Here is a 26,648-nt window from a genome sequence, read left to right as displayed (position 1 = left end):
AGCCCTTTCCTCCAAGACTCGGCACCTCAAAGCAGATTGCTAACACACCCACATCTCTTCTTGCCCCACTACAGCATCCATGGACAAAATTCATACTATTCATAGCAAAGTCCATCCGTCACCTCTACTGTGAAATAGACATGGTGGGAACACGAGAGCCAACACAGCATGGGATTACACTAGATGGGTAGGAAATGAGGGACACTCAAGGCTGAAGCAGAGACTTAGAAAGTACACTGAGATGACTGGGGAAGCGGCAAGTGGTCCAGGTGGATGCAGCTTCACATGCAATGCCACTCTAGCTCTGGCTCTGCTTCTCCCAAGCTCCATACTCCCACTGCACACCAGACTCTTCACATGGGGTCCTTCAGGCACCTCAAACCATAGTTGGGTCCTTTCTCCTCCTATACTCTCAGTTTTGGTAAGAGAACCACCATGTATCCTGCAAGTCAAGTTTAAAACTTCAGTCATCTCAGACTCTCCCTCTGAACACACAGTACTTCAACAGTTTGCATTAATGCTACTCCAGAATGGCCCTGAATCTTTTCTTGAGACTTAATTCCCACAATCACTAATTTTAGCCTTATCTGTCACCTGGGCTTTTCCAGAACCCAGTGTGTGCCACCAGAACTCCCACTCTTCTCCAACAGTCAGCTCAGTCACTGTGTCACTACAAAGCCTTCCGCACCACCAGCAGTTGGGCTCCCTTTGCCTTGCTCTCATACTGCTGTGCAGCTGTATTTTCCAGTAAAATCCCAGCACACAGAACAATCTTTCCATAAAACATGACTATCATCTCCACTCAGTAACAAATTCTTAAGAATGGGTCAGTTCTTGTATATGTGTGTATATGTAGGAATATTTCCATGCAAAATTATGACACATCTAGATTCATACTACTACTACAATTGAAACACAGAACTGTTCCATCACCACATAGGTCCCTTATGCCACCTCTTGTCATACTCAGTCACCTTTTCTCCTCCCTTACCTTTTCTCCGTCCCCACTGTCCCTAATTCCAACTCTAGTATGTTTTCCATCTCTATAACACTTTTAACAATGTCTTGCTGCCTATAGAATAAAGTTCAGAGACCTCATTCAGTGGCAGTTGAGGCTTCAAAATATGGTCTAGATCTACTGCTCCAGCCCATCCCTTACACTCTTTACCCCATGAACTTGCTATTCCAGTCACACAAGACAGCTCAGTGCCCTAGCAACGTGCTTTGCACTTCCCTGCCTTTGTATCTTTACCCACACTATTCCCATGCTTATGGCATTCTCTCCCTGCTTGTCCGTGAAGAAACCCCATCTTTTAAGGCTCAAATCAAACACCATATTTATAAAAAAAAAAAAAAAAAAAAAAAAAAAAACCCTGTTTCCTGACCTCTGCCATCCCCATCTCTCAGACCAATCAGCACACAAAACTCAAAACTATTATGTGCCCATGTACTTGACCATGATGGCCTCAAATACAGGAATGTATCTGATTCATTTTTGTCATCACAAGACCCAGTGATCTGGTTCAACAGACTTTCACAGATCCTCCCTTTGTGCCACCTATCACTAAGTGCACTTAGTGCTGGAGATGCAAAGATAAACAGGCTCTGAGTGGACGTACAGTCTGGTGCCTAGTATCTGGCTCTATGAGGACACACACCAGAAACTCCATGGGTAAATGAATGAGTCAATGAACACTAACAATCTGTAGGTCACTTGAAAATACTTTAAGACTCAGCAGCCTAGAGCAGACATCCATCACCCACAATCCGGACGCTGGAGAGTGACACCAGCACTGGAGTGGCTATTACACTTCAAGCACTTTTCTAGGTCCTGTGGATATAGCAGTGAACAAAGCTGAAAAAAAATCCTGCTCTCATGGAGCCTATACAAAGGCAGACCAAAGGCCCTAAAATACACATATAAATTTAAATATGGATTAGATTGTGTAACTGCTACGGATAAAAAAGAAAAAACAAAAACGGTAACAAAGAGTATGTAGTGGGGGCAAATGGTGGACACTTTAAAATCAGCAGTCAAGAAAGTGCTCCCTGAGAAGGTGGCACCTGAACCAAATCATAAAGGAAGCATAATCTACCTGGAGGGTGACTATCCCAGGCAGAGGGAAGAGCAGGCCGGAGCATACCTGGCTAGTAAGATAGCTGGAGCAAATTACTATCAGGAAGTTATGTGCATGTGGAGTGGTGGGGAAGGAATCAAGCATGGCCTTGCAGAACACCAGGACTCTGCTTTGATTACTGGTGATGCTTTAACTCTATATCCTCTTCCACTTGATTTTAGTTTCCATGATCACATAGCTACTCTCTCACTTCCAAGAAGCTCCAAAAATGGCACCCAGGGGTAAAATTACTCATCAAATGCAGACATCAACTATTGCTAAATACCAGGACACAAAACCTATTGGATGTGGACATGAAAAAATGGGAACACATCATCAAAGCCTTCCAGATTACATCTACAGTAAACCAACCCATTTCTAACGCAGTAATTCTTTTTGATTAAAATTGATTTCTCCCCTCCCCAAATTAAGAGTGATACTGGAGAAAGTCTCTTCTCTATCCCAACTAGTAGACGAGGGCTTGGACTCCTCATGAGTACAGGCATAATAGAGTTCGCTGTGAGTAGGAATGGGAAGATCTTGATAATCCCATCAGCTGAAGTCAGAGAATTATTTTATAGAACACCTGGGTAAGATGGCAAGAGAAAGACAGGTTTCTCCTGCCCTTAGTCCTTTTTCAAAGAAATTAAAACCTGCATTTGAGCTGGAAACCAGGAGGGATGCCACCCCACCTGCCTGGAATTTCGGGAATTTCTACCAGACAAAGTCAAGATGGAGTAGGGTCAAGGACAGCCCAGTGAAATCTTCATGGATAAGCAGTATGTTCTGGCAAAAAATGCAGGCAGCAGAATGGGGGTAGGGCTAGGGCACAGAACTGCCACAATATAGGCCAAGGGCCTCCTCAGAACAGAAACTTACCTAACTCCTTGCCAAGGCCACCAGACCTGACAATGGGACTGCCTCTGAAGGGCTGGGCAGATCCTAATATAGGCAGCCCCAATATAAATTTAGTCTACCTAAAGCTTCCCTCTTGTTTCTTTGCTTGGATGTGAAGTAGTTAGAGAGAGACTCAGCTATCTCCTTAAAAGACTTTGGTGACAGATGAAAACTCTAAAATATGTTCAGAAAAAGATTTAAAGAGTCAATAAAGATACAATATTTGGGGGCGGCACTGAGGCATAGCAGGTAAAGCTGCCACCTGCAGTGCTGGCATCCCATATAGGCAGTGGTTGGAGTCCCGGCTGCTCCACTTTCTATCCAGCTTTCTGCTATGGTCTGGCAAAGCAGTAGAAAATAGCTAGATGCTTGGGTCCCTGCACCCACATGGGAGACATGGAAGAAGCTCCTGGCTCCTGGCTTCAGATTGGCCCAGCACCAGCCGTTGCAGCCATCTGGGGAATGAACCAGTGGATGTAAAACCTCCCTCCCTCCCTCTCTCTCTCTCTCTCTCTCTCTCTGCCTCTGCCTCTGCCTCTCTGTAACTCTGCCTTTCAAATAAATCTTTTTATAAAAAAAGGATACTTAATAAAGCAGTCCTTTAAAAAGGAATTTGTGAACCAGGAAAGACAGAATGGAAATCAAACTTGAAAGCTGATTTAAATAAGAATGGAGGGAAGAAACAACAAATTGTGGATGACAAAATCCAAATAGTAAAGTAAAACTTAAATTTCCCAAGAAGTCACAGAAGTATCAGATGACAAAAATGAGACAGGAATTAATTTCAACAGCACAGTACAGCAAGAGCACAGAACAAATGAAAATCTTGGGCTTACTAAAAAAATCCTCTTAGAACTAATACACAGGGCCAGAGCTACTATGGCGTAGCAGGTAAAGCCACCACCTGCAGTGCCAGCATCCCCTATGGGCACTGGTTCCAGTCCAGACTGCTCTTCTTCCAATCCAGCTCTCTGCTGTGGCCTGAGAAAGCAGTGGAAGATGGCCCAAGTCCTTGGGCCTCTGCACCCACATGGGAGATCCGGAAGAAGCTCCTGGCTCCTGGCTTTGGATCGGCACAGCTCTGGCCATTGCGGCCAACTGGGGAGTGAACCAACGGATGGAAGAACTCTTTCTCTCTCTCTGCCTCTCCTTCTCTCTGTGTGTAACTGACTTTGAAATAAATAAATCTTTAAAAAAATACACAAATTCATCAAAGTTATAGGATATAAAATCAACATACACCAATCAATTGCATGTCCACAGACTAACAATGAATGTGAAAAGGACATTAAAGAGACAACAAACTTGCACACTAAAAATGACAAAATAATGCTTCCAGAAATTTGAGAAGACTTCATATGTATATAAAGTATATATAAATGGAAGGCATCCTGTGTACACAGACTGGAAAACTTCATATTGATATTAATACTTTTTAAAGCAATCCACAAAGTAAATGTAAAGACTTCTTGTTAAGAGGTCAATTCTAGGGTCAGGCAGAGTAAGCCACAGTTTGCTATGCTCCTACACACTGAAATGCCAGTTCAGGTCCGAGCTACTCTGCTTTTAATCTAGTTTCCTGCTAATGCACCTAAGAAGCAACAGTGACCACTCAAGTACTTGGGTTTCTGCACCCACATGAGAGACCCAGCAGAAATTTCCTGGTTTCTGGCTTCAGTTTGGTCCAGCCATTGCTGTTACAGGCACCTGGGGAGTGAACCTACAGATGGAAGATACCTACTACCATCACACCCTGTTCCGTATGTGTGGGTGTGGGTGTGGGTGTGGGTGTGTGTGTGTGACTCTGCCTTTCAAATAAATAAATCTCTAAAATCAAAATAAAAGTAGAATGGTGGTTGTCAGAGGCTGGAAGGAAAGAGAAATAGAGTATTCATATTTAATGGCTACAGAACTGGGAAAAAATGAAAAAGTTCTGGAAATCAATGGTGAGAATTGCACAACAATGTGAGTGTACTTAATGCCACAGAATGGTCCACTTAACAATGATTAAAATGGGGATGTGTATTTGGCACAGCAGTTAAGACACTACCTGGGATACCCACATCCCATATAGGAATGTATAGTGCCAGTCCCAGCTCCACTTCTAACCCATTCTCCTGCTAATGCACAACCTGGGAGACAGCAGATGACAGTTCAAGTGCTTGGGGTCCTGCCATCCACGTGGGAGTCCTAGATGAAGTTACAGGTTCCTGACTTTGGCCTGGTCATGCCCTGGCTGTTGCAGGCATCTGGGGAGTATATCAGCAGATGGAAGATTTATCTACATGTTTCTCTCTTTTTAAATAAAATGAAAATAAATAAAATTTTTGAATGGTTAAAGTAGTAAATTTTCCATTATGTATCTTTTATCATTTCTAAGAAAGGCTTGCAGTTAGGGTCAGCAGTCTCTCTATGCACTAGTAGACAATTCTGTGGCCCCAGGCAAGTTGCCTAAACTGTCTCAGAAGTAAAACAAGGTAGTAACAGTACCCACCTTGGCCGGCGCCGCAGTTCAATAGGCTAATCCTCCACCTAGCGGCGCCGGCACACCAGGTTCTAGTCCCGGTCAGGGTGCCGGATTCTTTCCCGGTTGCCCCTCTTCCAGGCCAGCTCTCTGCTGTGGCCCAGGAAGGCAGTGGAGGATGGCCCAAGTGCTTGGACCCTGCACCCCATGGGAGACCAGGAGAAGCACCTGGCTCCTGCCTTCGGATCAGCGCAGTGCGCCGGCCGCGGCGGCCATTGGAGGGTGAACCAACGGCAAAAGGAAGACCTTTCTCTCTGTCTCTCTCTCTCACTATCCACTCTGCCTGTAAAAAAAAAAAAACAGTACCCACCTCTTAGAGCTATTGAGATGAGACAATTCCAGTAAGGCGTGTCCACATAAGCACCAAAAGTTAGCTTTTATGATGATGAGGAGGAAGAGGAGGAGGAAATCACAACTGTGCTAGAAAAGGACTATAAATTTCATTTTGAATTATGCCTAGGAAAGAAGTCTTTCAGTCTGTTTGATGTTTTATTGATAAAGGTCCTTTCTATTTGCTCCTTAAATGGCCCTTGCCCTCTTCACCATTCACCCTGAAATGTGTGCTGTATAATTTTTATCCAGCAAGTCTCAATGTTGTCAAAGAAGGCAAGTCATTCCTTAGAGAAACTAAGAACTGGCAGAGTCACACCAAGGTGGAAGATAGGACCCAGATTAGGGAAAGCAACTCGATGATCTCCAAGCCAGTCAAAGACTTCAAAGGCTTGTTGTCCTTCACTCTACTATGATGTCAGCTTTACAGAGTTGCCAATGTTTTGATCAGTGTTAGAAGGGCTATTTGGAGAAGTGCTCAGCAGGTTTCTGAATCTTCAGAAGTATTATTCTTTAGGGGAGAACAGCCATTTATCAATGGCCAGAGCTCCAGATCTGGAAGAAGACCAGGAAAACCCAATGGAAGTGGGCAATCACCTCCCCCAACCCATGACCCACTTCAGAACGAGTATTCTTGTCAAGGAAGATGAGATGCAAGCAACTGAAGGCACAAGCTTTGTGCAGGTCCCAACGGTTCTAGAATCACAGACTAAGTGATATGAGCAATGATTAAGGAGCTAGGAGGTGGGAAGACCACCGCCACGGCACTATGACATAATCAGAGATAAATACTTGGTCTCTCTCTGGCCCCAGTTCCCAGCAAAGAGTATCTAAAACCCCTGGGATCTCCAGAGTGTTTATTTTGCATGCTAATGAAATGGCTTGTGGCTAGGGTCCCTGGAGAATTTCAGGATGGGAGCATCAATCATGTGACTAGAAGGCTGGAATTTACAGTCCCACACCCATCCCCACGCAACCTCCAGAGAGGAAAGAGGATCACTAACAGCCAGTGATTTAATCAACCCTGCCTACGTATTGAAACCGGACAAGGCAAGAGTTCAGAGGGCTTCCAAATTGGTGAGCACATGGAGCTGCAGGGAAGGTAGTGCACCCAGAGTGGCTGTGGAAGCTCCACACTCTTCCTCACACATTGCCCTAGGTACCTCCTCACTGGGTGATTCATGAGTATTCTCTATAATAAACTGGCAAAGAAACTGTCTGAGTGCTCAAAGCCGTCATACCAACTATCAAACATGAGGAAGTAGTCAGGGAACCCTCAGTTATAGCCAAGTCAATTGGAAGCACTGGAGGCTTGGGACTTGGAATTGGACTTGGAATCTCACGTGGGGCAGTCTTGTGGACTGAGGCATAAACCTGTGGGGTCTGAAGTTAGCTCCAAATAGTGTCAGAATTGAACTAAATTGTAAGACACCCAGCTGGTATCCAGAGAGTTGGGGAATTTGTTAACGGGTGGAAAAAACCCACACGTTGTCATAAATGTTAAGTTGAGGAAACTCCTTTCTTTTAAGCACCATCATCAGCTGAGTCAGCTCAGAAGACAAGCAACAAAGAATTTCCTTAATAAACTTTAAAGTTACTAAAATATATACTTGTTTTATTTACCACCCATAATAAGGAGTGAAAAATAGCAAAGGAAAGCAAAGTACTAGAGAGGAAACATGCTGAAAACATATGGCAAGGAAAGCGAGAGGGAAAAGGAAGGACTCATGGAAGGAAGACAGCAGTAGAGTCAGAGGGGGAAGGGCTCAGTATATGTGAGCAGGGCTCAATTAAGATGGCTGGCCGAGCTGACTGGTCAGGCCATCCCTTCCCTGTGAAGCTAAGAGCCTCCCAGTGGGTGGCAGCTCCATGGACCAGGTGAGGGAGGCAGTCATGCCACTCCACTGCATTCTGCCTCCTTCATCACTGTAGGGTGGTGAACAATAGACCCTAAAAAGATAATGTCCATGTTCTCATCCTAGAAAGATGTAAATATGACCTTATTTGGGAAAAGGATCATTGTAGATGTAATCAAGGATCTTGAGATGAAATAATTCTGGACTCCTCTGGTAGGCTCGAAGTCCAATGACAAGCACCCTTAGAAAAGACAATGGAGGAGAGGCACACAAAAGAAGAGAAAGTCAGGTGAAGAAAGAGGCAGGAGGCAGAAGGCAGAATGGCTGCGGCAACCAGAGGCAAGCAGCAGTTTCTCAGAGCTGTGGAGGGAGCCCAGCTCTGCAGGCATCGTGACTTCAGCCTTCTGGCCTTCAGAACTGTGACGACGTCTTTCTGTTGTAAGCAACCTGGTTTGAGGTCACTGGTTACTGTGGCCCCGGGAAACTAATACGACCCCAGTACGCTTTGCTGTGCTCCCTCACGGGCACCATCAAAGCTCTTCCTTCTGGGGACTCACCATGGAAGTGCCATGTTCATTTGTACTGTTCTTCCCATGCAGACCCTGACCTCAGCTCAGCCTACCTTTTAGGGACTTCAAAGAGAAGCCCAAGGGCCAGAACACTGTGGGCCTGCTAGGATCCTGGACAGCCTCATCTCACTGGAGCTCTGATTCTTACATAAAATATGGAGAATCTCAGTATGAATCCAGATTTTAGATAAGGCCCTCACTCTTCTATGCATCTTCCTCACTGAATAAAAGCTAGAAACATAAAAATTAAATTAAATTAAATACAGAGGATGAGAAGTAGGTACATGAGTACATGAGTTTTGTTTTTTGTTGTTTTTTGTTTGTTTGTTTTTTGACAGGCAGAGTTAGACAGTGAGAGAGAGAGACAGAGAGAAAGGTCTTCCTTCCATTGGTTCACTCCCTAAATGTCTGTCATGGCCAGCACACCGCGCTGATATGAAGCCAGCAGCCAGGTGCTTCCTCCTGGTCTCCCATGCAGGTGCAGGGCCCAAGCACTTGGGCCGTCCTCCACTGCCCTCCCAGGCTACAGTAGAGAGCTGGACTGGAAGAGGAGCAACCGGGACAGAATCTGGTGCCCCAACCAGGACTAGAACCTGGGGTGCCGGCGCCACAGGCGGAGGATTAGCCTAGTGAACTGCGGCACCGGCCATGAGTTTGCTTTTTAACCCAGCCAGAATGAAATACCACAGTCTCATCTGTCTGACTCAAAAAATAAAGACAGCCTACATGGAAGATGTTTGGAAAATCAGCCTCGGGGAGCCAGCGCTGTGGCATAGTGAGCTAAGCCTCCACCTGCAGCACTGGCATCCCAAATGGGTGCCGGTTTGAGTCCCAGCTCCTTCTCTTCTGATCCAGCTCTCCGCTATGGCCTGGGAAAGCAGTAGAAGATGGCCCAAGTCCTTGGGCCTCTGCACCCACATGGGAGACCTGGAAGAATCTCCTGGCTCCTGGCTTCAGATCAGCCCAGCTCTGGCCATTGCTGCCATTTGGGGAGTGAACCAGCAGATGGAAGATCTTTCTCTGTCTCTCCCTCTTTCTGTCTGTAACTCTACCTTCAAAGAAATAAATAAAATCTTAAAAAAAAAAAAAAAAAACCAGCTCGGGGAGCTTCTAGAGGAATTTGAAACAGATAATTTCCCCAGTGGACTGCAGGACAGGACAACTGCCACCCTATCAGCGCCACTTCCTCCTCACTCCCTGGTCTTGTTTTTCTTTTTGTTTATTTCTTCCTTGTTTCTTTGAAACATATGAATTTGCTCATATATGAAAGGAACCAGACGCACACACAAAGTGAAAAACCCTACCAAAATGGCTCCCTCTCCTATACTTTCAGCTAAATTCATTCCTAATTCTTAAAGCCTTATTGCTGGGAGTTCTAAAGTCTGCGTCTCCGTTAGACTCTAAGCTCCAGCAGAGCAAAGCCAATACCTGTTTTGCCCATCGTAACTCTCGCAGTGCTTTCAACAGTGCTCTCTAGAGCAGAGGCTCAAAATATATTTGTTGAATAATCAGTCTATACCAAAGGAAAAACAAAACACAATGGGATATCACTTCACACCAATGAGAATGCTATTGTAAGAATGTGGAAAAGTTAGTATCCTCACACCTTGCTGAAGAAAGCATACACAGTTCCTCAAAACACAGAGTTACCATGACCCAGCAATCCTGCTCCTCAGTATCACTCTGAAAGAACTAAAGACAGGTGTTCAAACAAAAATGTACACACAAATATTCACAGCTGCATTCATGACAACAGCCGAAGGCAGAAAATACCCGACATTCCCATCAATGTATGAGTGGATGAACAAAGCATGGTATAGCCATACAGAGGAATAGTATTGGGCCATGAAAAGAAATAAAGTACCAATATATGCTGCAACATGGGTGAACCTCAAAAACATTATGCTAAGTGAAAGAAGTCAGACATAAAAGACAATCATACACTGTGTGAGACTATTTATATGAGATATCCAGGATAGGGGTGAGCACTGTGGAGCAGCCAGGTAAGTCACAGCTTGGGATATCCACATGCCATATCAGTGTGCCTGGATAGGGTGACCCTCCTCTTCCAATCCACCTTCCTTCTAACCTGCCTGGGAGGCAAAAGGTGATGGCTGAAATACTTGGGTTCCTAATACCTACATGGGAGGCCTGGATACAGTTCCTGGATCCTGGCTTTGGCCTGGCTGAGCCCCAGCTGTGGCAGACATTTGGGTAGTGAACCAGCAGACAGAAGATCGCTCTGTCACTCTGCCTTTTACATAGATAGATTAATTAATTAATCTTTGAAATATCCAGAATAGGTAAAGAGAAAGGTAGACTGGTGGTTCCTAGGGGCTGAGGAAGGAGGAAATGAGAAGTAACTGCTAAATGGGTAGGGGCTTCTTCTTGGAGTGACAAAAATGTTCTGGAACTAGAAGAAGTGGTGGTTGCACAACACTGTGGAAGTACTAAATGCCTCTGAGTCATTCACTCTAAGATGGCTAATTATGTTATGTGAATTTTGTCTCAATTTTTTAAAAAAAAGAATGGAAAGGAAAAAGGTGAAATAACCCCAACTTTGCCCTTTAATCACAGAATTCAAAGTGAAGCACACATCTAAAACAATTTCTTAAATGACCTTTGGTAATTACAAGAGTCTAAATCAGAATTATTCACTGATTCTGGGGGAGATAATCCCTGTGCTCAGGGCCTCTCCTGTGCACTGCAGGATGCCAGGAGTACCCCTCCCCCAGCTGTGACACTAGAAATGTCCTAGAGATTGCAAAATACCCCCCTATGGAGACCACTAGTCTACACTGAAAAAAGAGCTCTCCTAGCAATTACCAAGAATTTGTTTTTTTCCTATCCCTTGTCAGTGTGCCAGTCTGACTCACTGCTGCTTGCCAACTCTACTAGATACAAATGACCTATCTGTGTGAACTTCTGGCACCTGATTATAATGTCTTTCTACTTCCAAATTCTCTAAAACCACCTATAAGTGCCTTGGACATGATGTCTTCTACTTACGCTGCTGCCAGGCCACAGATTAGCCAGTACCCCCTGGACTGTCTACCATGGTTCCATTAGCAGTCACAAAACAGAACAATGTCCTTAACGTACAGGTCAAGAAAGAACAAATCTACCAGTCTTACAAGTAGAACAGAGCTTCCTTGTCCCCAGTCTCAACAGTTAAAGAACAACCAGCGTGCAAGCCATCACCCCACCCCCAAGCATAGTAAGAGATTGAAAACCTCTATCCCTAGAAGATAAGGTTGAACTTTCAAGGACTTCAGTTGCCTCTAACTTCAGGGAAAGGGAACACAATCAATTCAGGCCTAGTTATTCGAATTAATCTTTCAGAAAGACCCAAAAGAGGGGTGGGTGTTTTGGGGAAGCAGTGGAGTCACTGCTTGGGATGTAAGAATTCCCTATCAGAGTATGGGGTTCAAGTTCCACCTTCACCTTCAACCCAACTTCTTTTTATGCACACCATGGGAAGCAGCAGGTAATGGCTCAAGTAATTGGGCCTCTGTCAACCATGTAAGAGACCAGAACAGACTTCCAGGCTCCTGGCTTCAGCCTGACCCAGTCCTAGCTGTTGTGGGCATTTGGGAAGATGCTTCTCTGTGTGTATGCGTATGTGCACACACACATGTCTGTCGCTCTGCCTTTTAAATAAAACTTTTTTTTTAAATCGTTCAAAAGAAAGAAATGAGAAGTGTATTCTAATTCCATTTGAACCTAACTGTGTTGCCTTGGATAAGCCATTTACTGCTCCTGGGAATGGTTTTCTCCTTTGCAAGTCGTGTATGTTTGGGGCCAGAGTTGTGGCTCAACGGGTTAACCTGCTTCCTGCAATGCCAGCATCTCATATGAGCACCAGTTTGAGGCCTGGCTGTTCCACTTTTTCTTCTTCTTCTTCTTCTTCTTCTTCTTCTTCTCCTGGCTGTTCCACTTTTTCTTCTTCTTCTTCTTCTTCTTCTTTTTTTTTTTTTTAAGATTTATGTACTGGGGCTAGCACTGTGGTGTAGCGGTTAAAACCATCGCCATCTTCCGCTGCTTTCCCAGGCTATAGCAGAGAGCTGGATCAGAAATGGAGCAGTAAGCACTTGAACCAGCACCCCAGCTGCTCCACTTCTAACCCAGCTTCCTACTAATGTACCTTGGAAGGCAGCAGAGATGTGGAAGACCTGGATGGAGTTCCAGACTCCTGACTTCCATCTGGCCCAGCCCTGGCTAATACAGCCATTTTGGGGGTAAACCAGCACATGGAAAATCTCTCTCTGTTTCTGTGCTTTTCCAAATAAATAAATAAGATGTGTGTGTTAGGCTGTATGAATTCTAAGTTTAATGATTAATTTAATACCTACTTCCTAGGTACCTACTTATTAAGAGCATACAAAAAGATGAGCAGGAACCTAAGCACACTCTCAAGGAGCCCAAGCTGAATCAGGAGTGGGTGGGAATAAGTCAGTAGAGTAGCATGTAACACTAAGAAGCTATGTACCAAGCACTCTTGAGTGCATGACATACAAACATCAGGAACAACTAATCACACATAAACAAAGGAAATACATATTCCCAGCCTCACTGTATCCCAGTACAGGGGTGAAGTGAAAAGTTCTGAAGTTTTAGGGGTGTGAAGGGGGCAACAGTAAACTTTTTATTTTTAATTTGAGAGGCAAAGACAGAGACAGACAGAAGATAGAAATCTCCCATACGCTGGTTCATTCTCCAAATGACACCAAAGACAAGGGCTAGACTAGGCCAAAGCCGTGAACCAGGAACTCAATCCAAGAGGCCACCGACCAAACCACAATCATGAGGGCCTTAAAGTTGCAGATGAGCCAAACTCCCAGCAGTAAAACACAAAAAGCAAATTCAAACCATGTACTGAGGATGTTTCCAGAATGACCACTCAAGCCAACACCCAAAAGAGAAAAAAAGTATATATATATAATATATAATGAAATATAAATATTTACATCTTAATAACACAAGTAAATATAAAACTAAGAAGCTTAATTCATTTTAATAGGAAGAAACATAAAACTGTCAACCATAAATTATATGTACATAACAATAAAAACTACTTAGCTTTATAAACTGGCCAACAGATAAATCATCCAAATTGCTCTGGCCTACTACACCAGCCAACACAGCTTGCATCACTAGCCCTCTGGCACCATATTTTCCTACACCCCAGTGCCTCAGGGCAGGAGGTCAGAATTTTCCTTGCTCTCCTAAGCTGATTCCATACCACTACTCCTCTACCCTCATGTAAAAGTTCCTACTCTGAGCTAATGCCGCCTGGCTATTCTGGCTTCATCCTGCCTTGCTTTTGTGCCTCTTCCCACTTACCTAACATTCACTGAAGCCTTTGGCATCTGGCTTCCTCTCCACCACAACTCCTGAAACTAGTGGTTTCAAAATTTACCAGGATGATTTATCCCTTGCAGTATCCTGCTTTGCTGTAACGACCTTTGGTCTTCTCAACCCCCCGCATCAATGGCTACAATCTAGGCCTTTTCAACACAAATCTTAAATGTCAGTCTTTGACTTTCTGATACATCCTGCAAGCCTTCCAGTCTCTTACACCTTCACCTGGCCTGATCTGTCCTTCAAACTCACCCAGTCCTCTATACTTTGGTTCTTCCACCTTCTCTCAATCACTTAACCAACACGAACAGTCTTACCACTGAGGCTGCAGGGCTGACCATGTGGACTGTCTCCTTGGGTTCCTCTGCACCCCTGACCTCCCATCACAGCTTGGATCAATGCTACATCTACCCCCTCTGTTCTGAACCCCAGGTTCCTGAGTTCTACAGAGAAAAATCATAGCCTTACAGAACACATCACTCTCAACCCATGGTCTCCATCATGCCTGCGGTCCTACAGTTCTGTGTCTGTTTCTCACTTCTCTCTCTCTTTCTCTTCCTCTCCCTCTTTCCTTTCTCTCTCTCTCTCCCTTCCCCCTCCCTCCTTCTTTCCTACTAATAATATGCAAGCATTTCCCAATCTCTGGCTACCATATGATCTCTCCCTTTCTTTCCTTACATAAAATTCTTGAAAAAAAAAATAGTCTAAACATGGTGCTCCCACCCATCAGCTCACTGTAATTCATAGTTCCATGTCCATCACTCTTCTGAAACTGCTCCCGCAGAGTCCAATGACACACCTCTGCCTAACCCAGGGGACATTTTCCAGTCTTGATCTACTTGATCTCTCTAGGACATCTCACCCTCTTCTTTAGCATATTTTAAGCCTTTTTTTGTTTTATGTTTTTTTAATTACTCAAGGAAGCTTTTTTTTTTTTTTTTTGAATGGCAGAGTTAGACAGTGAGAGAGAGGGACAGAGAGAAAGATCTTCCTTCTGTTGGTTCACCCCCCAAATGGCCACTACAGCCGGAGCTGCACCGATCCAAAGCCAGGAGCCAGGTGCTTCCTCCTGGTCTCCCATGCGGGTGCAGGGCCCAAGCACTTGGGCCATCCTCCACTGTACTCCCGGGCCACAGCAGAGAGCTGGACTGGAAGAGGAGCAACCGGGACAGAATCCGGCGCCCCAACTGGGACTAGAACCCAGGATGCCGGTGCCACAGGCAGAGGATTAGCAAAGTGAGTCACAGCGCCAGCAAAAGCTTCATTTTTTTAATTTAGCTTTTTAACGCTTTCATAATGATGTTCTGCTCCTCAATAAGAACTACAGATTTTTGTCACAGACACATTAAACACACAGACAACCACCGCAGGCCCTGCTCACTTTTTTCTTTTTAGGCAACCTCATAAACACTGTAGGCCTCTCAGCACAAATGCCCTGAAGTCTGCCTGGGCACAGGCCACACACAGAGTCTGCTGCTTTCCCAAACTTCTTGGTATAAAAGTCAACAATTCTATTTCTGAGGGCTTAAGACAGCCTCGTTTTGTCAGAGGCTGTATTTATTGCAGGAGAGGCCACAATGGCATATCAAATGCTGGACCACTGGAGCATCTCTGGACACCATCCCAGAAGAGCTACTCCAGTGTTTTCACTATGGAGGGCCCCATGTCCGCAACAGCCCACAGTCCTCTGCAACTCTCCTTGCATTTCTCTGGATACTCATCTGTCTCCTTTAAGAGCTCTCTTACTGAGTTATCTTTTAAATGTTGATGACTCCTCAACTCTGTCCTCAATCTATTACTCTTCTGACTCGTATGTGCAATTTTCTTTTTAATGTTTGAAAAAAATGTATTACCATTTTCATTTCAAAGGAAGACAGAGAGAGAGAGAGAGAGAGATCTATTTGCTGGTTCATTCTCCAAATGCCTGTCACAGGCAGGAGCCTGGAACTCAGTCTGAAAACATGGGTGGCAGGAACCTAAATACCTGATCCATCACGTGCTCCCTCCCAGGGTGCTCATTATCAAGAAGCTGGATTTGAGTGGAAGTATCTCTGCCTGGAAGGCTTCAAACAAACCAGTTTCACAACACTCAACTTCCTCATGTATTCTGTCCTAAAAATGATTTTCCCAGATTCCCCAAAGCATACCCTTCACCCAGCTTTCACTGTGGTGCATCTCCGAAGGTGTGGGCAACACCAGAGCCCTGGGTACAAACTCACAGTGCTTCCTGTACTTCTCTGACATATGCACACTAGAAATATTTCTGTTACAGACAACACGTGGAGCTAGAAACATGCTATTTGATCTAAGTTGGGATGCTCTGACTTCAGATATAAAGTAGACTGTGGTGGGAGGAATAAGGGCAATTTTGGGAGCCCTCACAGAAGTCCAGCTGCACTCTCAGTCAACCCCCAGAGTCATGAGAAACAATAAACTGCTGGTTTGGTCCAGGAGGTTTTGGAGTGGTTTGCTACAGAGCAGCAGACAACCCAAACATACCACAAACTCATTAGAGCCAACAATGAACTCAGTATCTTCCCTCATTAACCCTCTTTCCACCTTCCTCCTCTTCCTGGATGACAGCACCATTAGTGCCACTCTAGCTCATGCAGCTGTACACACAGAGCAGAAGCTGGAATCGCTCAACTCCACACCTCTCCCTTACTCTATATCCAAGCATGCACCAAGTCCTGACGTCAGGACCTCCTAAACATTCCTCAAAGGCACTTGTCTCTGTCCCCATCTCTACTCTGCACTCAAGCTTTCCCTGTCTTCACCCAAACCATGACAACAGCCTCCTAATGTCCCTCCAGGGACCCTCTGCAAACCTCACTGCCTTTCTCTCTCTCTCTCTCTTTTTTTTTTTTCATTTGACAGGTAGAGATATAGACAGTGAGAGAGAGAGAGAGAGAGAGAGGTCTTCCTTCCGTTGGTTCACCCCCCAAATGGCCGCCACAACCGGCGCTACGCAGATCCGAAGCCAGGAGCCAGAGCTTCCTCCTGGTCTCCACGCAGGTACAGGGCCCAAGCACCTGGGCCATCCTCCACTGCACTCCCGGGCCACAGCAAAGAGCTGGATTGGAAGAGGAGCAACCGGGACAGAATCTGGAGCCCCAACCGGGACTAGAAACTGGGGTGCCAACACTGCAGGCGGAGGATTAGCCTAGTGAGCCATGGCGCCAGCCAAAAAAAAAATTTTTTTTTTTAAATCAAAATACAGGGCACCGGTACGGTGGCATAGTGGGTTAAAACTGCCGCCTGCAGCCTGGCATCCTATACGGGCACCAGTTTGAGTCCAGGCTGCTCCACTTCTGATCCAGCTCCCTGCTAATGTGCCTAGGAAAGCAGTGGAAAACCTTCAAGCACTTGGGACCCTGGCTCCTGGCTCCAGCCTGGCCCAACCCCAACCGTTGTGGACATTTGGGGAGTGAACCAGCAGATAGAAGATCTCTCTCTCTCTCTCTGCCTCTCCCTCTCTGTAACTCCACAATTCAAATAAATTATTTTTTTAAAGATTTATTTATTTATTTATTTATTTGCAAGTCAGAGCTACATAGAGAGAGGAAAGGCAGAGAGAGAGAGAGAGAGAGATGTCTTCCATCCGCTGGTTCACTCCCCAATTGGCCGAAATGGCTGGAGCTGCGCCAATCCGAAGCCAGGAGCCAGGAGCTTCTTCCAGGTCTCCCATGAGGGTGCAGGGGCTCAAGGACTTGGGCCATCCTCTACTGCTTTCTCAGGCCACAGCAGAGAGCTGGATTGGAAGTGGAGCAGCCGGGTCTCGAACTGGCACCCATATGGGATGCTGGCGCTTCAGGCCAGGGCATTAATCCACTGTGCCACAGCACCGACTCCATAAATAATTTTTTAAAGAAAGTTAAAATATGGATATATTTTGATATAATCAACTCACAGCCAGAAAGTTATTCTAAGGAAGTAACAGAAGAATACTCAAGGCTTAAAAGAATATTCACTGCAACTGTCTTCTTTTTTTTTTTTTTTAAGATTTATTTATTTATTTGAAAGTCAGAGTTACACAGAGAGAGGAGAGGCAGAGAGAGAGAGAGAGGTCTTCCATCTGCTGGTTCACTCCCCAACTGGCCACAACAGCCGGAACTGTGATGAGCTGAAGCCAGGAGCCAGGAGCTTCTTCCAGGTCTCCCACATGGGTGCAGGGGCCCAAGGACCTGGGCCATCTTCTACTGCCTTCCCAGGCCATAGCAGAGACCTGGATCGGAAGTGGAGCAGCCACGCCTTGAACCAGAGCCCATATGAGATGCCGGCACTTCAGGCCAGGGCATTAACCCGCTGCGCCACAGCACTGGCCCCATTGCAACTGGTTTTTTACAACAGCAATAAAATAACCTAAATTTCTAATAATAGATTAGTTAAATAAAGCATAATTCATCCAAATAATAGCCTAAAACCAATAACACACACCTTCAGCACAGAAAAATATATAATACTAAATAAGCAAGCAGATTACAGAAGATGCTACAGACTATGTTCTTATTTCTATAATAATATGAGTACACAAGCCTTGAAGGGTACAGATCGAAATATTAAAAATGGTGCTCTATAGGATTATGGGTAATATTTCTTCTTTTGTCTGGCTTATCTTCTAATCATGCTACTATCACTATGGATTAGTTTAAAATCAAAAATATTTTAAGACTTCTTAATTGCTTTCTTCCATATCAGTAGAAGATTATACAGTAGTCGTGTTGCCACATGATATTTCAGTGAATGACAGACAACCTATGTGACAGTGGCCCCATAAGATTACATTGTCTAGTGACATTGTAGTGTCTTAGCTTTTTCAAGTACACTCCATGATGTTTGCACAATGACAAAATCGCCTGATGATACATTTCTCAGGAAATATCCCTATGGTTAAGTAATGTATGACTATATATGGAATTAGCATTCATTTATTGTTTCAAGTCTTTCAGCCCCCAAGAGTCTCCAGCAGGGCCTTTATTGAGTTATAAACATATCTAGCACTGAACAATGAATTACAATCCTGGAAACTTCTCTCTGATTTCAGTAAACAGAAACTTAAAAACTGAAATAATATTATAATTGTGCCCAGAACACTGCTTTACATCCATTGTGCAGAGAAGATACTTAGGAAGGCAGGTTGGAAGATGGTAAGGCAAGGGACAGTAATGAAAAAGGAAAACGGAAACAGTAAGTCCCTAAGCACTGAAACTTAACTTTTCAAACAAATGGTAGAAACATATTTAATTAACTATAGATAGCAAATGGTAACTTATTATCTCCCAGTACTCTACTTTTCTAGAAGAACAGGAGATATAAAAAAAAATTTGTTTCCTTGCCAACAAGAGCTATAACGTGCATGCACATCAGACCATGTTTTTTAACCTCACACTCAGACTAAGAGCTTCCACAGTGTTACATGTGGTTCTAACAAGCTTAGTCATCCAGTGTCCAAGTCCAGAGCAGATTAAAAGCAACAAATTAGACGAGTGGTGCTAATTCAGGAAGGTACACAGATCAAAGCAAGAAGTGACAGCAGTCTCTTAAGGAAGGAACCAGAAAAACCCTACAAAGCACAAACATGAAATTCAAAAAGGACAGCAACCCAGGGCCATTATCATTCATATGCAACCTGTCCTACTCATATCAAGCAAACATCCTAACAGACTTGTAACAGAACAGTTAACATTCTCAGAGCAAAAATGCATTTGAGAAATAAAAGAACTGCCAGGATCTGGTGGACAGAGTTGGGCAGCAATCTGCCCAGAGTACAGGACATGCTGCCTCTGTGTCATATACTTGAGAAGACAGGAAATAGGCATATATATATATATATATATATATACACATACATACATAAAATATATAGTGTATTCCAGATAAAGTCTTATCCACAATAGGAAAACTTTAAAAGATATCCCCAGGGGGCAGGAAAATCTATTCCCCCACAGTAAGTCATATGGAAGGGGCTCCCCACATAACCAGGTCATTCTTTTTGTTTTGTTTTGCTTTTTTTTATAGAAAGCTTTTATTTAATAAATATAAATTTCATTTATATTTATTATTTATTTATATAAATATATATTTATTTATGGTACAACTTTTGGATTATAGCGGTTCTTCACCCCAACCCACTCTCCCACCCCAAAACCGTCCTACCTCCTACTCCCTCTCCCATCCCATTCTTCATTAAGATTCATTTTTAATTATCTTTATATACAGAAGATCAATTTAGTACATACTAAGTAAAGATTTCAACAGCTTGCACCCACACCAACACACAAAGTATAAAGTATTGTTTGAAGACTAGTTTTACCATTAATTCGCATAGTCCAACACATTAAGGACAAAGGTCCTACATGGGGAGCAAGTGCACAGTGACTCCTGTAGTTGATTTAACAATTGACACTCTTATTTATGACGTCAGTAATCACCCAAGGCTCTTGTTATGAGCTGCAAAGGCTATGGAAGCCTCTTGAGTCCACAAGCTCCAACATTATTTCGACAGGGCCATAAATAAAGTTCTCTCCTCCCTTCAGAGAAAGGTACCTCCTTCTTTGATGGCCCCTTCTTTCCACCAGGATCTCACTCACAGAGATCTTTCATGTAGGTCAATTTTTGCCACAATGTCTTGGCTTTCCATGCCTGAAAGGTTCTCATGGGCTTTTTAGCCAGATCCAAATGCCTTTAAGGGCTGATTCTGAGGCCAGAGCGCTGTTTAGGGCATTTGTCATGTATGAGTCTACTGTGTGGCCTGCTTCCCATGTTGGATCATTCTCTCCTTTTTAATTCTATTATTATTAGCAGACACATGGTCTTGTTTATGTGATCCCTTTGACACTTATTCCTATCTTTATGATCAGTTATGAACTTAAATTGATCACTTTAACTAGTAAAATGGCATTGGTACCTGCCAACTTAATGAGATTTGGAGTCCCATGGCAAATTTTTAGCTTTACCCTTACAGGTAAGTCCAAGGGAACGTGTGCTGAACTGTACATCTCCTCCCCATTCTTTTACCAACCCTTTGTCATCTCTTCTCTCTCCAAACCTAGGTAGGGAACTCCACCACATCCCTTTCTGCTCTTCACTCTCCAATTCAATTCCCATCCTCAGCATTCAACAGGAAACATAAGTCCCCAAGCAAGGATTCCCTCAGCTTCCCAGACTTCATCAACTTGGCTCTGACCCATTCCTTTTTTTTTTTAACTTTTATTTAATAAACATAAATTTCAAAAGTGCAACTTTTGGGCCAGCACCGCGGCTCACTAGGCTAATCCTCCGCAGGGCGGCACTGGCACCCCAGGTTCTAGTCCTGGTCAGGGCACCGGATTCTGTCCCAGTTGCTCCTCTTCCAGTCCAGCTCTCTTCTGTGGCCCAGGAGTGCAGTGGAGGATGGCCCAAGTGCTTGGGCCCTGCACCCACATGGGAGACCAGGAGAAAGCTTCTGGCTTCGGATGGGTGCAGCACGCCAGCCGTAGCAGCCATTTGGGGGGTGAACCAATGGAAAAGGAAGACCTTTCTCTCCATCTCTCTCACTGTCTAACTCTGCCTTGTCAAAAAAAAAAAAAAAAAAAAAAAAAGAATGTGCAACTTTAGGATTATAGCAGCTTTTCCCCCCATAACCTCCCTCCCATCACAACTATCCCATCTCCCACTCCTTCTCTCATCCCATTCTTCATCGAGATTCATTTTTAATTATCTTTATATACAGAAGATCAACTTAGTACATACTAAGTAAAGATTTCAACAGCTTGCACCCACACCAACACACAAAGTATAAAGTATTGTTTGAAGACTAGTTTTACCATTAATTCGCATAGTCCAACACATTAAGGACAAAGGTCTTACATGGGGAGCAAGTGCACAGTGACTCCTGTAGTTGATTTAACAATTGACACTCTTATTTATGACGTCAGTAATCACCCGAGGCTCTTGTCATGAGATGCCAAGGCTATGGAAGCTTCTTGAGTTCACAAACTCTGACCTTATTTAGACAAGAGCATAGTCAAAGTAGAAGTTCTCTCCTCCCTTCAGAGAAAGGTACCTCCTTCTTTGATGGCCTGTTCTTTCTGCTGGAATCTCATTCACAGAGATCTTTCATTTAGGTCATTTTTTTTTTGCCACAGTGTCTTGGCTTTCCGTGCCTGAGAAACTCTCATGGGCTTTTTAGCCAGATCCGAATGCTTTAGGGGCTGATTCTGAGGCCAGAGCGCTGTTTAGGACATGTGCCATTCTACGAGTCTGCTGTGTATACCGCTTCCCATGTTGGATCGTTCTCTCCTTTTTAATTCTCTCAGTTATTATTAGTAGACACTGGTCTTGTTTATGTGATCCCTTTGACTCTTAATCCTATCTTTATGATCAATTATGAACTGAAACTGATCACGACCTATTCCTTTTCCTCCTTCCAAGTCCATGATCCAGGTGCCCTTTCTTCCTTCAAGGTCATCACTTTGAACTGAGTTAATGACCTCATCCATGACCTCCCATCATCTCCTCAGCATTAGTCCATCAACAAAAACCCTGGTATTGTATTTCCAATCTCTTCCTCTCTACTGCTTCCTTCTTCCCTGTTTAATAAACTTACCACTCTTCCATCATTATTAAAATAAAAATAATTTTAATAAATAATTGGAAATGATTGTTAGTAAATCATAACAAATCCTGCCCTGACTCAGCATGCACCTCACTTCCCACTCTGATGTCATTTCACTGAATTCCACTCCACTGCTCTAACACGGCTCATGATTACTTCCAAATCTCTCCCCTACTTGACCTTTGTGATGTGTTCACACCCTGAGGTATCCACTCCTTCTTGCGGTTTTACTGGCTTTCTGTTTCATCATCTTACCCTCTCCTGATTTGCCTCTTTCACATGCTTATTCTTCACTTAACTGGTTTTCACTGAGCTCTGCAGATATGCCAGGCACTATTCTAGGCACCTGGGACGCAGCTGTGAAAGAGTCAGCCAGTGTCCTCGCTTCATGGAGCTGAAATTCTAGTGGGAGGAGAAAGCAAATAAATAAATCCACAAATGCTAGGTGGTGAAATAAAAAAGAACTGGTTCCTTCCATTGAGTAGTCCAGGAAGGGCCCCCTGAAGTGAGACTTAGATGAGATCTGAGTGTCAAGAAGCCAGCCACGGGGACATCAGGAGGAAGAGTATTCCAGGCAAAGGAACCAGAAAAGCCTAGGACACTACAGAGGAAACACCATGACAAACTCAGCCAGAACACAGAAGAATCGCCTGGACTAAAAGACCTATTGCTGAGGTGAAGAGAGAGAGAAGCTCCTGTAAGGCCTTGCAGGCTAGGGTGAAGAGCTGGATTTTATTCCAGATGTGTTCATCTCCTGCTCCCATGAATCCACCCAGGGCCCACTTCCCCCAACACACAGCCTCCTGAGGAGTAACCATTCCTATCACATGGCTAAATGACAACTGCCACCCAAGCTCTTCTCTAAAACGCAGGACAGTCTTATCCAACAGCATCCTCGACTACATCTTGCGTCTTCACTGGCACTTGAAGCTGAAATCATTCTCTCTCCCTTCAACACTGTCCTTCCTTCCTTCCTTCCTTCCTTCCTTCCTTCCTTCCTTCCTTCCTTCCTTCCTTCCTCCTCTCCTCTCCTCTCCCCTCCCCTCCCCCTCCCCCTCCTCCTCCCCCTCCTCCTTCTCCTTCTTTTTGACATTATTACCTACCCCATCATTTAAACCAGAAGCCCAAGATTCATCCCAGCTTTCTCTTATCTCTAACATCTAATTATTTTAACACTGACTTTTTGAAAATTTAAGGAAAAGACAGAAGGCAAGTGAGTAGAAAAAAATGGAATCTTTCACCTCTACTAATAATGACACCTCCCAGAATGACTCAGACATAGGTCAAGGTTAACTATCTACCTCGGGAATGTTGTCTTAGTTCCAGCTACACAAGTGTAACAATCTATCAACCACACCCTGCCTCCACATGGTCTCAACAGAAATGACAAAATTTTAAAACCATGTTTGAATTTTAAAAGATCTTCTAGAACATCGAGTTCTCCTTATTTATATAAGAAAAGGCAAGTTCAGAGAAAGGAAATGATGTGTCAGGATCACACAGCTATTCTTTCATATTCTATGAGCTAACTCTAGGAGGACTTAAACGTAGTCTTGACATCATCCTGTCATATCAACTTAAAAATCACCCCAGGGGCCGGTGCTGTGGCATAGTGGGTAAAGCTGCCGCCTGCAGTGCTGGCATCCCATATGGGCCAGTTCAAATCCCGGCTGCTCCAAACACAATCCAGCTCTCTGCTATGGCCTGGGAAAGCAGTAGAAGATGGCCCAAGTGCTTGGACCCCTGCACCCACGTGGGAGAACCAGAAGCTCCTGGCTCCTGGCTTCAGATCGGCACAGCTCTGGCCGTAGCAGCCATCTGGGGAGTAAACTAGCGGATGGAAGACCTTTCTCTCTCTGCCTCTGCCTCTCAGAATTCTGCCTTTCAAAATAAATAAATAAAGCTTTAAAAGAAAGAAGGAAAGAGTTCATCTTCCAAGACAGTCTCTATTTAAAATAAACTTTTTTCAAGTGAATTCTCATCATTGTTCAGAGAGCCACTGAGAGCTGACCTTTCAACAAGGTCATGGAGCTCACAGGGCAAACCACCAGACAGGATTTGCTGCTGATCCCAGTTTCCACCCCTGAGTCTAGCAAGAACAGAGAGAACGTGAGTGCCTACCTATGTTCTAGAGCAACATGCAGTGATCAGTTTTAGGCACCACCTCTCTAGCCTCATTTCATAGTTGCTACTGTCACATCTATCAGCCTCCTAAAAACCATATCCTTTTGAAGATCAATGTCTCAAGTCTTCTCCACACCCGAACTCTCTCTGCCTTTGCCTCTCTGTAACTCTGCCTTTCGAATAAATAAAGCTTAAAAAAAAAAAAAAAAAAGTGTGTACCACTAAGCCCTAGCCTCTTTGAAGTTCCCTTCATAATTGGCTGGACCTGAGGCCAATCAATACATTTTCAAATTATATATTTCTTTCCTTTTTGTCCCATTCTCACCACCCCACATACTGTCCTAATTTACTGTAGGCCAATATTCATTATAAAATAGAAAAAGAATGTATTCCTTGCTTAAAAGATAAATTCCAGGAATATACGGGGTGAGTTTTTTTGTTTTTTTTTTTTTTACAGCAGAGTTAGACAGAGAGAGAGAGAGAAAAGTCTTCCTTCCGTTGGTTCACCCCCTCAAATGGCTGCCATGGCTAGCGCGCTGTGCCGATGCAAAGCCAGGAGCCAGGTGCTTCCTCCTGGTCTCCCATGCGGGAGCAGGCCCAAGCACTTGGGCCGTCCTCCACTGCCCTCCCAGACCACAGCAGAGAGCTGGACTGGAAGAGGAGCAACCGGGACAGAATCCGGCGCCCCCACCGGGACTAGAACCTGGGGTGCCGGCGCCGCAGGCGGAGGATTAACCAAGTGAGCCGTGACGCTGGCCAGGGTGAGTTTTTTTAAAAATATATATTTAAGGGGCTGGTGCTATGGCTCAGCGGGTTAACGCCCTCACCTGAAGTGCCAGCATTCCGTATGGATGCCAGTTCAAGACCTGGCTGCTCCACTTCCAAGCCAGCTCTCTGCTATGGCCTGGGAAGGCAGTAGAAAATGGCCCAAGTGCTTGGGCCTGTGCACCTGCATGGGAGACCTAGAAGAAGCTCCTGGCTTTGGATAGATGCAGGTCCAGCCGTTGCAGCAAACTGGAGAGTGAACCATCAGATGGAAGACCTCTCTCTGCCTCTCCCTCTCTCTGTGTAACTCTAACTTTCAAATAAATAAATAAATATTTTATATATATATGATATATATACTTAATCTAATGTCCATCTTGTACAGCGCAGCATGTAAACAGTTTTAGAGCTTCTTTATGTAACTAAGATACATATACCTTATATCCCCACTTTTGAGTGATAGCATCAGGCAGCTATAATTTAATCCAATCAATAAAGGAATTTGTGTGTCTTTTCTGAAAGATGTCTACTTTGCTTCATATTTTAATCCTCAACTTTACTGACACCCTAGATGATTCAGTCATTCTTATCCTTGTAATAAGCTACACACAGATCTATTATATTATTGGAACAGGGATAAGGGAAGTCTGTGTATCTCAAATCTGACTGGTCTCTCTGCCTGCCCAGAGTTTGAATGAGTAATGATTTATTGTAGTATCCATTCAGCTATTCTTCAATACCCACAGTTACACTGTTCAAGTTTAAGAGTTCTGAACTGAATACAAAATACACCTAAGACCTGCATAAGCCCTGTTCTCCTCTCCTCCCCGGGAACTAATTATCAACACTGAAAAGCAGACACAAATGAAATACAGAGTAACATACACCTTGAGCTTATAGGCCCACAACAGTCAACACAGCCAGCAAAAATGGTAGGTATCCAGACCTTCGCCTGGCACAGCAGATAAAGCCACCACCTGTGATGCTGGCATCCCATATGGGTGCCAGTTCAAGACCTGGCTGCTCCACTTCCAATCCAGCTCCCCGCTAATGTGCCTGAGAAAGCAGCAGAAGACGGCCCAAGTGCTTGGATCCCTGCACCCACCTGGGAGACCTGGATGAAGCTCCTGGCTCATGACTTTGGCCCGGCCCAGCCCCAGCCAATGCAGCCATGTGAGAAGTGAACCACCAGATGGAAGATTCTCTGTCTCTTATTCTCTCTGTGTAACTGACTTTTCAGATAAATAAATCTTAAAAAAAAAAAAAAAAAAAAAAAAAAAAAAGAGGTAGGTAGGTATCTAGAGGTGGTTGTCAGTACTGATGTCACATAGGATAAAAGGTAGATAGGATTAAGGTGGGTGAGTGGGAAGGAAAAGGTATGCCAAGTGCAGGGAACACTATGAGTAACACTGGAAAAAACTAAATGCATGGCACAAGGGAGATGAGGAGGGCACAGGCCTGGATGAAGCAGATCTATAGATCAGCAGCTGAGGGCCAAGCAATGCTGCA

At 44.2% G+C, this 26,648-nt stretch overlaps 1 protein-coding gene and 1 long non-coding RNA gene across 14 annotated transcripts in view; one reads left to right on the top strand and one right to left on the bottom strand.

Moving 5' to 3' along the window:
• LOC138848595 (uncharacterized) overlaps positions 1-9,387 on the top strand; it is a 29,442-nt gene extending 20,055 nt beyond the window's left edge. The window contains exon 2 of the long non-coding RNA XR_011386599.1: positions 75-9,387. This is a non-coding gene — a long non-coding RNA (uncharacterized lncRNA). The remainder of the gene's footprint in view (positions 1-74) is intronic.
• Positions 1-26,648, bottom strand: part of AAK1 (AP2 associated kinase 1) — a 252,751-nt gene that overhangs the window by 142,892 nt on the left and 83,211 nt on the right. The window lies entirely within an intron of this gene.

Source organism: Oryctolagus cuniculus, chromosome 2 (genome assembly GCF_964237555.1).
Source record: "Oryctolagus cuniculus chromosome 2, mOryCun1.1, whole genome shotgun sequence".
Lineage (NCBI taxonomy): Eukaryota > Metazoa > Chordata > Mammalia > Lagomorpha > Leporidae > Oryctolagus > Oryctolagus cuniculus.
Note: the sequence above shows the minus strand (reverse complement) of the source record. Positions and strands in the feature narration are given on the sequence as shown.